The following is a 13,301-nucleotide window of genomic DNA, read 5'->3' as shown; positions in this document are numbered from 1 at the left end:
AACCCAAAACCAAAACACAAAACCCGAAAAATTTCAGGCGCTCATCTCTAGTATTTACCCTGCACAGAAACAATATAACCCACCCAAATCTAACTCTCTCTACAAATGTTATATCTGCCTCCCCCTGCAGTGCACATGGTTTTGCCCAACTGCTAACAAATTTGCTGCTGCAATGAATTACCCCAATCGATTTCACAAAGAAGTAGTGTGGTCACACAATAGTACCCCCAATTCAAATGATATCACATAGGCGCACAATCTTATTAACATTACACTGTATGTAGTGCCCCTGATTCGTATTACACCACACATAGTAATGCCCATTGTTATGATTATGTCACTTAGTAGTGCCCTTTACTCACATTGCGCTACACAATGGTACCCATTATGGCCCTCATTCCGAGTTGTTCGCTCGTTCTTTTTCATCGCATCGCAGCGATTTTCCGCAAACTGCGCATGCGCAATGTTCGCACTGCGACTGCGCCAAGTAAATTTGCTAAGAAGTTTGGTATTTTACTCACGGCATTACGAGGTTTTTTCTTCGTTCTGGTGATCGTTGTGTGATTGACAGGAAGTGGGTGTTTCTGGGCGGAAACTGGCCGTTTTATGGGAGTGTGTGAAAAAACGCTGCCGTTTCTGGGAAAAACGCGGCAGTGGCTGGAGAAACGGGGGAGTGTCTGGGCGAACGCTGAGTGTGTTTGTGACGTCAAACCAGGAACGAAACTGACTGAAATGATCGCAGTGGCAGAGTAAGTGTCGAGCTACTCAGAAACTGCTTAGAAATTACTATTCGCAATTTTGAGAATCTTTCGTTCGCAATTTTGCTAAGCTAAGATTCACTCCCAGTAGGCGGCGGCTTAGCGTGTGCAATGCTGCTAAAAGCAGCTTGCGAGCGAACAACTCGGAATGAGGGCCAGTATACTTTATGCCACACAACAGTATATACAATGCCCACAGTAGTTCACCCTACCATTGCAGGTGGTGGAACTCAGTTTCACCTTGTTCCCTCCCACTTGAGATGGTTTAAGTAAGAGAAGGATAAGCACATGAGGGTTGAGGGTTGAGAGAATATAGCAGTGATATACTGAACTACACTCATAATGTGTATGTTTGTATCTCAGGCCACCTGTAGATTTGTGGCACCACAGGTGTTGGTGTGGGCACAGAAAAGTTAGGTGTAGATGGCAGCTTCCAGCTGAGATAGTAGCTCCAGTAGATCTCCTTTCTTCTCTGACAATGACTTTATCACTAAAACCTGCAGTGTAAGTGTGCCTTGAGGACCAAGGTTGAGTATGCATGCTCCAAGGTTTGATACATCTCCCCCAGAGACACTAAGAGGAGGAAATTAAACTAAGTTAAGAAATTCTCAAGTGAAAACCTCATTCAGATACAATCAATCCATGAACATGATTTTGTTTTCGTCTTATAATTTTTTTTCTTTTGGGGGGGGGGGGGTACAGTATATTATCTCTACATTCAGAACGTTGACACTAGAATGTTGGCATGCCCTGCCCTTAATGTCTACATTTACAAATTCAAAATGGACATTATATCAACATGTCAAATGTTGACCTGCACAATGCAACATGGGCATATGCTCAACATTCTGCATGTTGACAGTTGGCATGTATCAGTGACGTGCGGTGAGTTCAATGACTGGGGAGGTACTGGCTTCTCCAGTACATCCCCATCAGTCTGTGTGTAGAGCCACTGGTGCCGGCTGAGGCTGCTACCTGAAAGGAGGAAAGCGCCGGCCATCGCTGCACAATGCACTCCCAGCTCCAGCCTTACCACCAGGGACGTGCAGTCAGGGGAGGCATGGGAGGCAGTGCCTCCCCTGTCATTAATGATTACAGTAATACAAAGACATATTCTGTGTCATAAGTATCTTCTTTACATTATTCTAATCATTTTAAGGCACTAAATTAGTTTGGGAGGCACTGATAGCAAGTGCCTCCCAAACTAACGGTTGACAACGGTAACGGGATAGAGCGGGTGGGCGGGGCCAAGCACTGGGCTGTAAATGCCCACTGAAAAAAGCAGTGAAAGCGTCACTTCTACATGTGCCTCGTTGACAGGGACGGGCTTCCCCTAGCAGCGAGGCACATGTGATTGGACTTCGGATCCAGTGCTGGATCTGCTGTCCAATCACCCATACGAGGTTGCGGTACAAGGCTCACCTCTCTTCATTCTCCCGGACTCCTCTCTCCTCCTGGGGCCTTGGTGATGTGAGCCTTTTTGACAAGAGCAGCGTACGATTGGTGCTCTCCGCTTTACCCCACAGCTGGCAGCGCCGGGGAGGTCGGAGCATCAAGTGCAGCAGATCATCAGCGGCGGTACATGTTTCTGTAGCTAGAGTTCTAATGTAACCAAAACACTAAGCCTAACCCTAAATGTTAACCTAAATCTACAAAGTCGAGATTATGTCCAAGTCACCATTATTCCATGTCGACATTGTAAATGTTGACATTGAGACCATGTCAACATTCTGAATGTTGGCTAAATGACTAAGGGGATTATTCAGTGTTGAAGTCAAAAATATTACATACACACCACATACAAACTCAAAACAGATGGGTATCTGTGCGTACGCATACACGCAGCGTGCACAGCGATATATGGTAGCATACGCATTCACACAGACAAGCCACAAAGATATATTCAACACATATTTCATACAACACATAGACAAAACATGTTTAGCATCATTATGTATTAAATTATATAATAGAGTTTAACATCACATATATATGTATTATTGGAATGGAACAAGATAAACATGTCATGCATGGTGTCAAAATGATCAGGGGAATGAGTGTGTTAATTTGATAGCAATGAGTAGATTGTGGCACATTGCAACGATTAGTTATGATTAAATGTATGAATATGAAGCCACAATTCTAAAGTGAACAAAAGATTTCCTGAAGGACCGCATGTGTGCAGAAAGAATCCAGTGGCTAACCCCTAGGATTTCATCATCAAGCTGGACATTGCTTGCATATGAACTGACCAATAACACATCATGAATGAGAGATCTCCCTCCCCTGGACCAATAACAGAAGACTCAGTCCCAGACATGTACTTCCCCCAATACACACAGTATATAGGTATTTCTCCTCACCCAGGAAGTTCAGTTTTTTGTTGCTGTTGATGCAGATACATAGATGGAGAGGACTGAGCATTGAGGGACAGGGTAAATTATGCTGGCTGTAATTGATCTATATGTAATTACAACTGCTTCTTGTGTAACCATATATATATACTGTACGTATGTTATATTGTATGCATACCCTTTTAAAATCAAATATATATATATATCTCTGTAACCATATATATATACTGTATGTATGTTATATTGTATGCATACCCTTTTAATATCAATTATATATATCTCTGAGCGTTGTACCTCAGCCTATGTGTGCAAGTGCTTGTTTTCTCTTAAGGGATGTAGTGTTTGCGACGTACAGTACAGCGCACTTTTATCGTATATGGTAATAAGATGCGCCTTGCATCCGCAGCATATATTAACGCTGGAATTTGAAATGTTTATTTAGAAATAACCTGAACTTCTCATCAGAGATGGACACAAATCTTGCTTCCCAAAGCAAGATCTGCGTCCATCTACTCACATGCTGGGGACCGGCCAGCAAAGGGCAAGGCCACCCAGGATGTGTGTGGTGCCACCCTACGATGCATTACTCAATTTATTTGCAAATGCATAGATTTACGGTTGACCCCTGCCTGCTGAGCGTGGCTGTGCTGGCAGGCAGTCTGATGCCATTTTTTTGATCAGAGCGGCTGTATTACGTCACGAAAACGGTCCGGAAGCGCATCCTCTGACGCCAGCAGTTGTCAATCACTATGCTATCACATCCTTCATGCACACTATTGCCAGTGCGTGTGCGCAGACCAGATGGACGGTCTCTGCATACAGATGTGCAGCTGCATCCATCTCTGAATCGCCCCCCAAAATGCCGAATTTGGATATAGCTCCACTTTTAAGCTATTGAATGGTGCATTACGACAATAAGCTGCTGGTTTCCTGGCCAAGAAACAGTTATTGAGGTCCTTGGATTAAATACTGTATTATTATAAAGCTGGCATCCTAATGGGAATCACATCAGCCAGATAGCAGTAATAGATATTTCATTTTTATTTTTTGTTACTATTTGTTTGCTCTCTTATTTAAAACTGTATTGTAAAACAAAACGCTCTCCGAAATAAATGCCTTTTTTGTTACCTGGCCTAATTGCCTCACTGGTTCCTTCTTGGCATTGCTGCTTTATAATTCTTAGGCTCTAAGTATGTCTCGCTCCCCTTAGATTGTGTGCGCTCCTGACCTTTTTGAAACCTCTCTGCCTGCTCGCAATTCATGTAAGCATAAACAAAAAGAGGCTCCTTTCCTTTCAAGCTCACTCCTGATTGTCTACCTCTTCCACACACCTACCCTCATTACTTGGTACCTTATTCCCTGTTATAAAATAAAAATGCCTTGTATCTGACTTTTCACCCTGGTAACTCTAAGGCATGACTTGTCATAGAATTATAACAAGGTATCTTCTGGATCATCAAATTCACAGTGTTATCACATCAAACACTTAATGACCTCTGGCTTTGAATTAGACGAGATTAAAGCAAGAGAAATATGTACTATGTGGGTCTATGGTGACAACTTAACCTCTTATCCAAGTATAACAGTCTGTCATGTACACTTTTCACTGGAACATCATTTTCACAAACATTGGTATATTTTAGGGATGTGTGCACACACTGCAAACACCCTTTTTTGGTTTTGGTTTTAAATCATCATTGTGTTTTGGTTTTGGCTTACACAAAACCACTCTCAAGTGTTTTGGTCTTCAGTTTTGGGTCTGCAATTCTTTTAAAATCTATAAAAATGTATAAACACAGCTAAAATCATGTAATTTGGAGCTGTTTTTGTTCCTACAGTATGACTAACATCAATAACATTCATTTTCAGTCATTTTTTTTCTGTCAATTTTGACCACCTCACCATACACTCTCCTGAGTGAAGTGGCACCATGAAATCATGAGGGACGGACTTACATGCAATCCAAAACCCAAGATACTTTTTTTAAATCTGAGTTCCGAATGCAAGGGAAAACCAGCCCCAAAAGTGATTCAAGCCAGGACTTAAGGGGGGTACACATGGAGCGATAATCTAAGCAATCTGACTAGATTGCTTAGATTTTCAGCAAGATCGCTCCGTGTGTAGCCCTAACAGCGATAGCGATGCGCAGCCCCGCGCATCGCTATCGCTGCTGCTAGATTGGCCTGCATGCAGGCCAATCTAGCGGGTCGCTCACTTCACCCGCTGGGTGAAGTGAGCGCCCCCCCCCCGTCTCCCCCGCACGCTCAGCACAGATCGCGCTGTGCTGAGCGCCGGGAGAGATGTGTGCTGAGCGGCGGGAGAGATGTGTGCTGAGCGCCGGGAGAGATGTGTGCTGAGCGGTTCGCTCAGCACACATCTCTCCAGCATCGGGCCGTGAGTACTGGCCTTTAGTTAGGGTGTGTTCAGATTTCAACAAAACCGAACTGCTTATCTCTAGTATATTTGTCTAGAGACTCTAGTGAATTATGTCTTATCAAGAATCTCCCAAAAAATGTATACATTGTTTACTTAGAGTGCTGGCTGCATTATGCATTATAAATATACTATTGCTATTGTGGTCATGGGGGTTTATTCAGAGATGAATGCAGATCATTGCGTTTGCAGCCAGATCTGCGTTCATCTCTGCACATGCAGAGAACCGCCCAGCACAGGGCAAGGCCGTCCAGCATGTGTAAGGCCGCCTCCCGATACGTCCGCAATTTAATTGCGGACACATAGGAACTAAGGTTGACCCCTGGTCAGGGCCGGCCCAAGCTTATTTTTTTTAGTAAGCAAAAATCTATTTTGGCGCCCCTTGATGGGATAAAAGGGGTGTGGTCTTACAAGAAAGGGGTGTGGCTACACAATTGTACTCCCCGTGGTACAGGGTGATAGTGGGCGACAGGGAGATAATAGGTTACTGGTGAGGCAGGGGTGACAGGGAGATGGTGGGTGACTGAGGCAGGGGTGACAGGGAGATAATGGGTGACTGAGGCAGGGTGACATTGACATAGTGGATGACTGATGCCCCCACAGTGCCAGATATACCCCCAGTGCAGATACACATATCCCCACAGTGCCAGATATACCCCCAGTGCAGATACACATATCCCCACAGTGCCAGATATACCCCCAGTGCAGATACACATATCCCCACAGCGCCAGATATACCCCCAGTGCAGATACACATATCCCCACAGTGCCAGATATACCCCCAGTGCAGATACTGATAAAGCTAAATATTTATCTTACTTAAAACCCTTTAAGAGGTCTAAGAACACAGTACGCTATTTACGTATGGTATACCGTAAGGGCACGCACGTTGCGTAACAATCGCTTAGCCGTAGTCGAGACGCTCGAGCGTCACGTTCGCTTACGGCCAAGGGATCACAGGCAGGCACGCTATAGGCTGCCGACTAGATAAAGCCAAATATTTATCCTATTTAACACACTATACAGAGGTTAAGAAACACTGTACGCAACCGGCGCACGAGGTACCGCAAGGGTACGCTCTTAGCGTAGCGGACGCTGTATCGGGAGCGAGCCGCTCGAGCGACACAAACGCTCGCGAGAATACGCTGTTGGTATCGGGCACACTATAGGTGAGCGACTACCGTAATGCTACGCTATCAGCGTAGCGGACGCTCGAGACCACGAGGAGATCACGAGCGGCGCAGACGCTCACAAGATAACAATCAGTAGGCCTTGAATGTAACACTCAGAAATGATATTCTTATACTGTAAACCCTTTTGTAGTGATAAGGTGAAAATCCAACACAGTGTAAGCTGGTTTACACTAAAGCTGTTTGAGCGATAGAGACGCTCCTATTACCCACTGCAATAAACACACAATACCGGTCTAAGGGTCTAACGCCTTTTAAGGAAATGAATGAACGTTCAAAAAGAATAATACAATACAAGTCATACACTACCAATATAACATAGACTACCTAACCAGATAACTACACATGAAATACAATATCAGTACAATAACTATATAAGAGAAACGAGAGAGAAAGAGAAGAGAGAGAGAAAGAGAGATATGGCTCAGAATAACAAGAAAGACAATATGATTGCGGAGAAAACTTACGCACAAAGGAACGCTCGCATGCGCCTCTGGATATCCAGCTCCCGATTATCAGCAATGAGAACCGTTGAAGATTGGGTTGGATATGATCGGCTTGTCTATTTATGCCCCACACACAATACAATTCAATGGTCCCTACAATCTCATTGTTCATTGGACACAGGAATTCGTCTTCGCATTATAACAAAAGGTCATAGGTTGATTCATACAGGTGGGCTGTGTCTACTTCCAACTGCTCAGGTGGGTGGGAAACTAGGTTTCCCGCCGCATGGGATAAGTAAGTGCAAATAATAGTAAATGGACATAAACTTCTTATGTCCATAACTATTCGCACGAGCGATTAATCCGCTTCAAACCAACACCGGAATATTGCTAATTAAATACTCTTCCGATGGATACTAAACACCACTGTATAATCCCTGTCTGACCCTTTGTATCAGACAAAGGGGGATCTCTCTGTCCATGAACATGCTATATTAACTAAACTTTCAGAATCTATCAAAGGGACCATGATCTACAAAATACGTTATACAGTTAAAATATGTTATGAACGAGTCGCCCGCTAGACGCACATAAACTTTACCGTAAATGCGCACACCGTGCGCCTGCGGGTGCCCGCAACGGCGAGTATGCGCACGCACGGCAGGGCTCACGAACGTGCAGCAGGCACTCGCATGAGGTGCAAATATGGCAGTGTGCATAGTGATATTTTTCTGACTTTGACAGTCCACCCTTTGGCAGTCAACAATAACTGCCACTTCCTAAAACATTTCAAAAAGAGAAAAATATATGTCAAGTGTAAATACATTTCCATGATTGGGTAGGGGAGGAGAGGAGAAGGTAGGAAAAGGGTATGACCTAGTGAGATAGCAGACGCATGTGTGTATGAATCCATGTTTGGGGGGTCATGTATCATCGTGCCGTACGTGTTTTAAATCAAGCTTCGAGGTATTGCGAAGTATACATTTGAATTCCTTCTTATCCCGTGTTACGGGTCTGTGGATGGGCTGTCAAACTTTACCGAGCTCTCTTCGGCTTTTGGTTGCAACAAAATGGGGGAGCACATTTTAGTTGATGATACATGAATGGGGGAATATGTGATTGCGGATATCTGTGCTGGTATTCCCTATCGACTATGTGTGCTATTACCTGAAGGTTGTAGAGATGAAGATAAGACACAATTATGGTAAATGCAGTGGTATTCTATGTCAGGTTAATGAACATTTGTCGGTTGAAGTCTTGTTCGGTGTCTGTTGAATGCAGTCTTCTTTGGGCTTTTGCCAATAGGTGTGTGCAAAAGCTTTGTCAATGTCCATAGACTTACAAAAAGTGTTGGGCTAGCGTAAATTTAAAATTTCTAGGGAAACTGGGGGTCTATGGCATAGTTCATCAAATATCTGTGTATAAGGTTGTCAAAACTTCTTCTTTAATCCATCAGTTGTCGGTATACAGGGTCATCAAATTCCTCGTCAAAAGTGGGTCTTTTTACCTTGGAGAAAACGGAAAAACAGGTGAAAGAAACGGACCGTATAATCGCATTTTCATCACATCATTGTTTCTACCGTTGGGTCATAAATCAAATCCATTGGAATTACAATTTCCTCACTCCTTAAACTCATTACCCTGGTACTACGTTTGCACTTCATTAAAGCCTGACCGCATCTAAATATCAAGCCAATCGTTATGACAACACCTAAGATACATAGGAGAAACTTCCCTACATCCATTATGACTCCTTGAGCCCATTCTCCTAAACCAGAGAACCAATTTCGCGGGTTCAACCATGACACCCAACCAGTCAGCTCATTACCCACAGCAGCAAGGGTGAGATTGTGTCTCCTGCGAAATTCCCACTTTAATTGGAGAATATCGTCCATCTTTTGGTCTATGACCTCGACCGGGTCCTCGGTACTATTCGTTATATATGTGCAGCATTTCACGCCGTACTGCGTTGCCAGTGTGACACAATTATCCACCTGTCACTGCCGTGAGATAATTGAGAACCATTCTATGCTGAACCAGTTCTGTTTTATAAGCTTGAAGCTCTCTTCCAGTATACCTAAACGTGTCATCATACATTTCTGTGATATTGTCTAACAAATTTGCGAGCGCAGATATGTATTTATAATTCAACACTCCTCTGGCGGTGCGAGTGATGTCTAACGCAAGTAGAAACTGAATCCCGGTGGATTCATGGATCATGTCAGAGGCCGGATGCTCTGTTCTTTCTATCAGGTGCCGTTTAACTACGTGCTCGTAATGAGTGTGAGTATAAGGAGCTTGGGCAACACGGTGTATATCTTTCATTTTGGCATGTGATACAGTCATTACTTCAGGCAGTACTTTTCCAATATAACACAATCCTTCAGAGTTTGGGGCAAGCCACTTATACGCCTTCCTCCCGCATATGAAATATGCATCATCGGGGAGAACATATGGGACGGAGTAGGACATAACCATATTACACATCTTCCATGTGAAATCTCCTAACCCTAATTCTCCCATCTGTCTAGTACACGTATCAGTTTGTACGATATGTGCACAATATCCTGGTGATACCTCTCCAACTCTCGTAATCCTACTTCCTAGGGTATACCTATATCGGAAAGATTTTCCTCTACTGGCTATGTGGCGTATAAGCTCTGTATCTGTCGGCATTCTCTCTGCTCTATATGAAAAGGTCATGGTTTGGTTACTCCATGACACTTCCCAATTTCCCGGCTTTCGGGGATTGGAAATGTTAAAACATATTAGGGATCTATCCACATGATATTGGTGGAGCTTCAAACTAGGAGGACTGGAGATATTAAACCTCCTGTCCACCGGCCTCCCACCACTTAGCTCAAGTACCTCCCCTATCGTTAAAGGAAATGGTACTAGTCCTGATTTGCTATGACCTTGAGGTACTTGAGAGCATACCCAACAATCTGTTTGATTTAACACACTACCCACTAAGGAGTGATAGTCACTCAATGGATGCCGGTCCATGTGGATATTAAAACTGGATTGGCATTTCTTGATGCACCCATCCTCAACTACATTGTCACAGAGCCTACAGATACAGTTCTCTTCAGCTAACAATCCTTCACAATGTTTACAAATAACATGGCTGCTAGATCGTTTCCGGTACTCGCCTTTGCTTGGTGATTATGTTGCTATTGGAAATTTACACCTCCGTCTCAGTCATCAGAACCTTTCTGGATCCTTTCTCGACCTCCATGGTACTCTCGCCGGAACAGACTGCTCTGGTCAACATCATGGCCAACAGGAAAATCCGTATCACAGTCTCTTGGGGCAAGTCCATCTTACAGGAGGAGAAAAGGAGAAATTTGTAATGGGGGTATAGGAAAACAGTTTGAGGGGGAGAGAAACTTGTTACGATAATTAGTTCTCTTGTCTTGTTGTTCTTCTTGTTCTGCTGTCATCTCAAAGGTGTTGTCTCTCAGTCTTCCAAACGAACATTCCGGTGATGCAATATTCCTTCCAAACCAGCGATCTTTCTGTAAGGAGCAAAAATCTTGCATTACCATTTGTCTAACTGATGTGTGACATACCATCTTTTAAAACATGAAAACATGAGTGAGAAGAGAGAAAACAAAAAAAAAACAAAAAAAAACAAAAGAGAGAGAACAATTCATATATATATATATATATAACATAACACATCAATAAAGAACAACAGGAGAAAAAAAACATTTTTCAAACATTTTAAAACATTGTCAGATCAACAGGCTGTCATATCTACATGTCCAATGGTTTCCTTGCGCAGTCCCTCCCCCCAGCACCTCCATACTCCACCCTCTGTATCTGGCCAGGATACATTGATGTGGGTAGGTCATGCTGGGGTTTGGTAGACTTCTGCAAAGACCAAGTAGATATGCAATGTTTGAGTCCTATCAATAGTCGTTAAAGATGGGGAGAGAAAAAGAAACATTTCACAGATACATTTACAACGTTTCACCCGGTCATTCCTGTGTCTTCAGAGAATGACCTCCCAATTTATTAACCGTTACCTCAGGCTTACCATCAGTCCTAATGATCACCTTTCCTGACTACATATTATGGGTGTGGGCCAAAATTTTTCCTATCTGATCCCTGATTATAATTTGGTGTGTCATAACTTTTGCTCATTTTCATGTCTAGGGGGTCTGACTTTATGTGGGCTGTTGCAGTTGCTGGCATAATGCCCTTCTCTTTTACAAAGATCACAAACCCTGGGTTTCCTCCAAGTGTCAATGACCTGAGGTCTTGGTTGATTTGATGCCTCCTCAAACGCTCGGATGCTCATCACCATCAACCGTTTTCCCTGTACTTCCCTGATTCCTTGGGTACCATGGTTATGTTGTTGTCTAGGGGGCTGATGTGACTTTTGTCTACTTCCTGATCTACAATCTCTTGCAAAATGACCTTCCTTCTGGCAATTGTAACAGACTTCCACATTTGAATTTCTCGCAGGGGTTTGGGGCTTATGCTGGAGTGGTCTTGTGGTTAGGGCCTGTATACTTGCGGCCATTAATTTATCACTTTGTGATTCCCTGTGTCTGGTGATATTTCGATCATGATCAATAGCGGCCTCTCTTAATGCGGCCACCGAGATATTTCTCCAGTTTGGGTTGGTGGTCTGTACCCTTGTTCTCAATACCTCCTTTAAACCATTCATTAATACCTTAACCGCTATTTCTCTATGCTGTGCGCATGTTTTGATGTCTGTGATCCCAGTGTTCCTAGCCATTACTTGCAGTGCTCGATTGAAATAATTGGAAATACTTTCCCTTTCGTTTTGTCTTATGGAGAAAATTTCATTCCACTTGACAACGGCAGGGAAATATACTTCCAACTGTCGGTTAATCTGCTTAATACATTCCTGATTGTGTTCCTCCGTTTGAGGTACTTCTGTGTCTAATTGACAATCAGTAATAAATTTCGCAGAGTCAACACCGGAGGGCAAACATGCCCTCAGCACTGTCCGCCAATCTTTGTTGGTGGGTTCTGTTGAGTTTCCTAGTTCTTTAATGAACCTTTGACATGCGACTAGATTTTTCCTTGGATCAGGAAATTCGGACATAATTGATCTCAATTCGGTCCGGGACCAGGGACAGCGCATTGCACTGTCCTGGACGGGAATGGTTCCCTGATCGTCAGTCTTCCCATTGGGGACTGTGATCACCCTGACAGGACTAAACTCAATTACATCACCTTGTTTTGGTCTTACAATATGGGGTACATTTGTTTGTGCGTGATATAAAACATTGTACGTACCTGTGGACACGACCTCACCTGACCCTCCATTAGGGGGTTTGATTATTGCCTTTACCGATTTGGTCGCGTCCACCTGGATGTCTTGTGTGATGGCTGCTGGAAGAGGTGCCGACATCGTGCTGGGCTCACTTTCTTGTTTGTATTCCTGAGGGAAGTTTGACATGGGGTGCAACTTGCACGGGTTAATAGTTGTACATTTAACAGTATTACAATTATCATTGTTATGTTTATTACACTTATTCTTATCATCTATACTACAGTTGCTAAGTGCGTTTTTATTGTTCAACATTGTGCCTTTCTCCGCAACCATAATCCTCTCCATTGCCATATCTCTCTTCCCAAGATGAGGGTCAGATATGTAAGTTAAATTTCTTTGCATTTCACTTTCCTGTTGCCATAATTTTAAACAATCATAATGTTTGATCCGTCTCTTTGCTGGTTTAATAAGACCTATCCTTCTCCTTAGATTTTGTAACACTTCTGGGCTAAAGCTGCCTACTCTTGGGAACTTCTCCCCGTCATGTACCGTCATTCTCTCCCATTCATCACATAAAACCTCTGTGTGTGAACCTTATTTTTCACACATTACATACCTTGCCGACCCGATTGGTCGGTTTACTAAATCAACCCGAACCGAGGTTGATCGCCCCCTACCTGAACAACTGGCCCCCATAACTTGCAGGTGTTGCTTTAGCTTCAGCTAACCCTTACAAAAACCAAGATGTCCGGGGCAGGCCGGCGGCGAAGTTTACCGAGTACTCCACTCACTCCTCGCCCACGTTGGCCAGTACTGCAATCACTGTATCCAGAGCTGTTGTACCCAACCTAGGGCCCCTGTGAACC

The sequence above is a fragment of the Pseudophryne corroboree genome, chromosome 9, assembly GCF_028390025.1.
Source record: "Pseudophryne corroboree isolate aPseCor3 chromosome 9, aPseCor3.hap2, whole genome shotgun sequence".
Taxonomy (NCBI): Eukaryota; Metazoa; Chordata; class Amphibia; order Anura; family Myobatrachidae; genus Pseudophryne; species Pseudophryne corroboree.
This window is presented reverse-complemented; position numbering follows the sequence as displayed.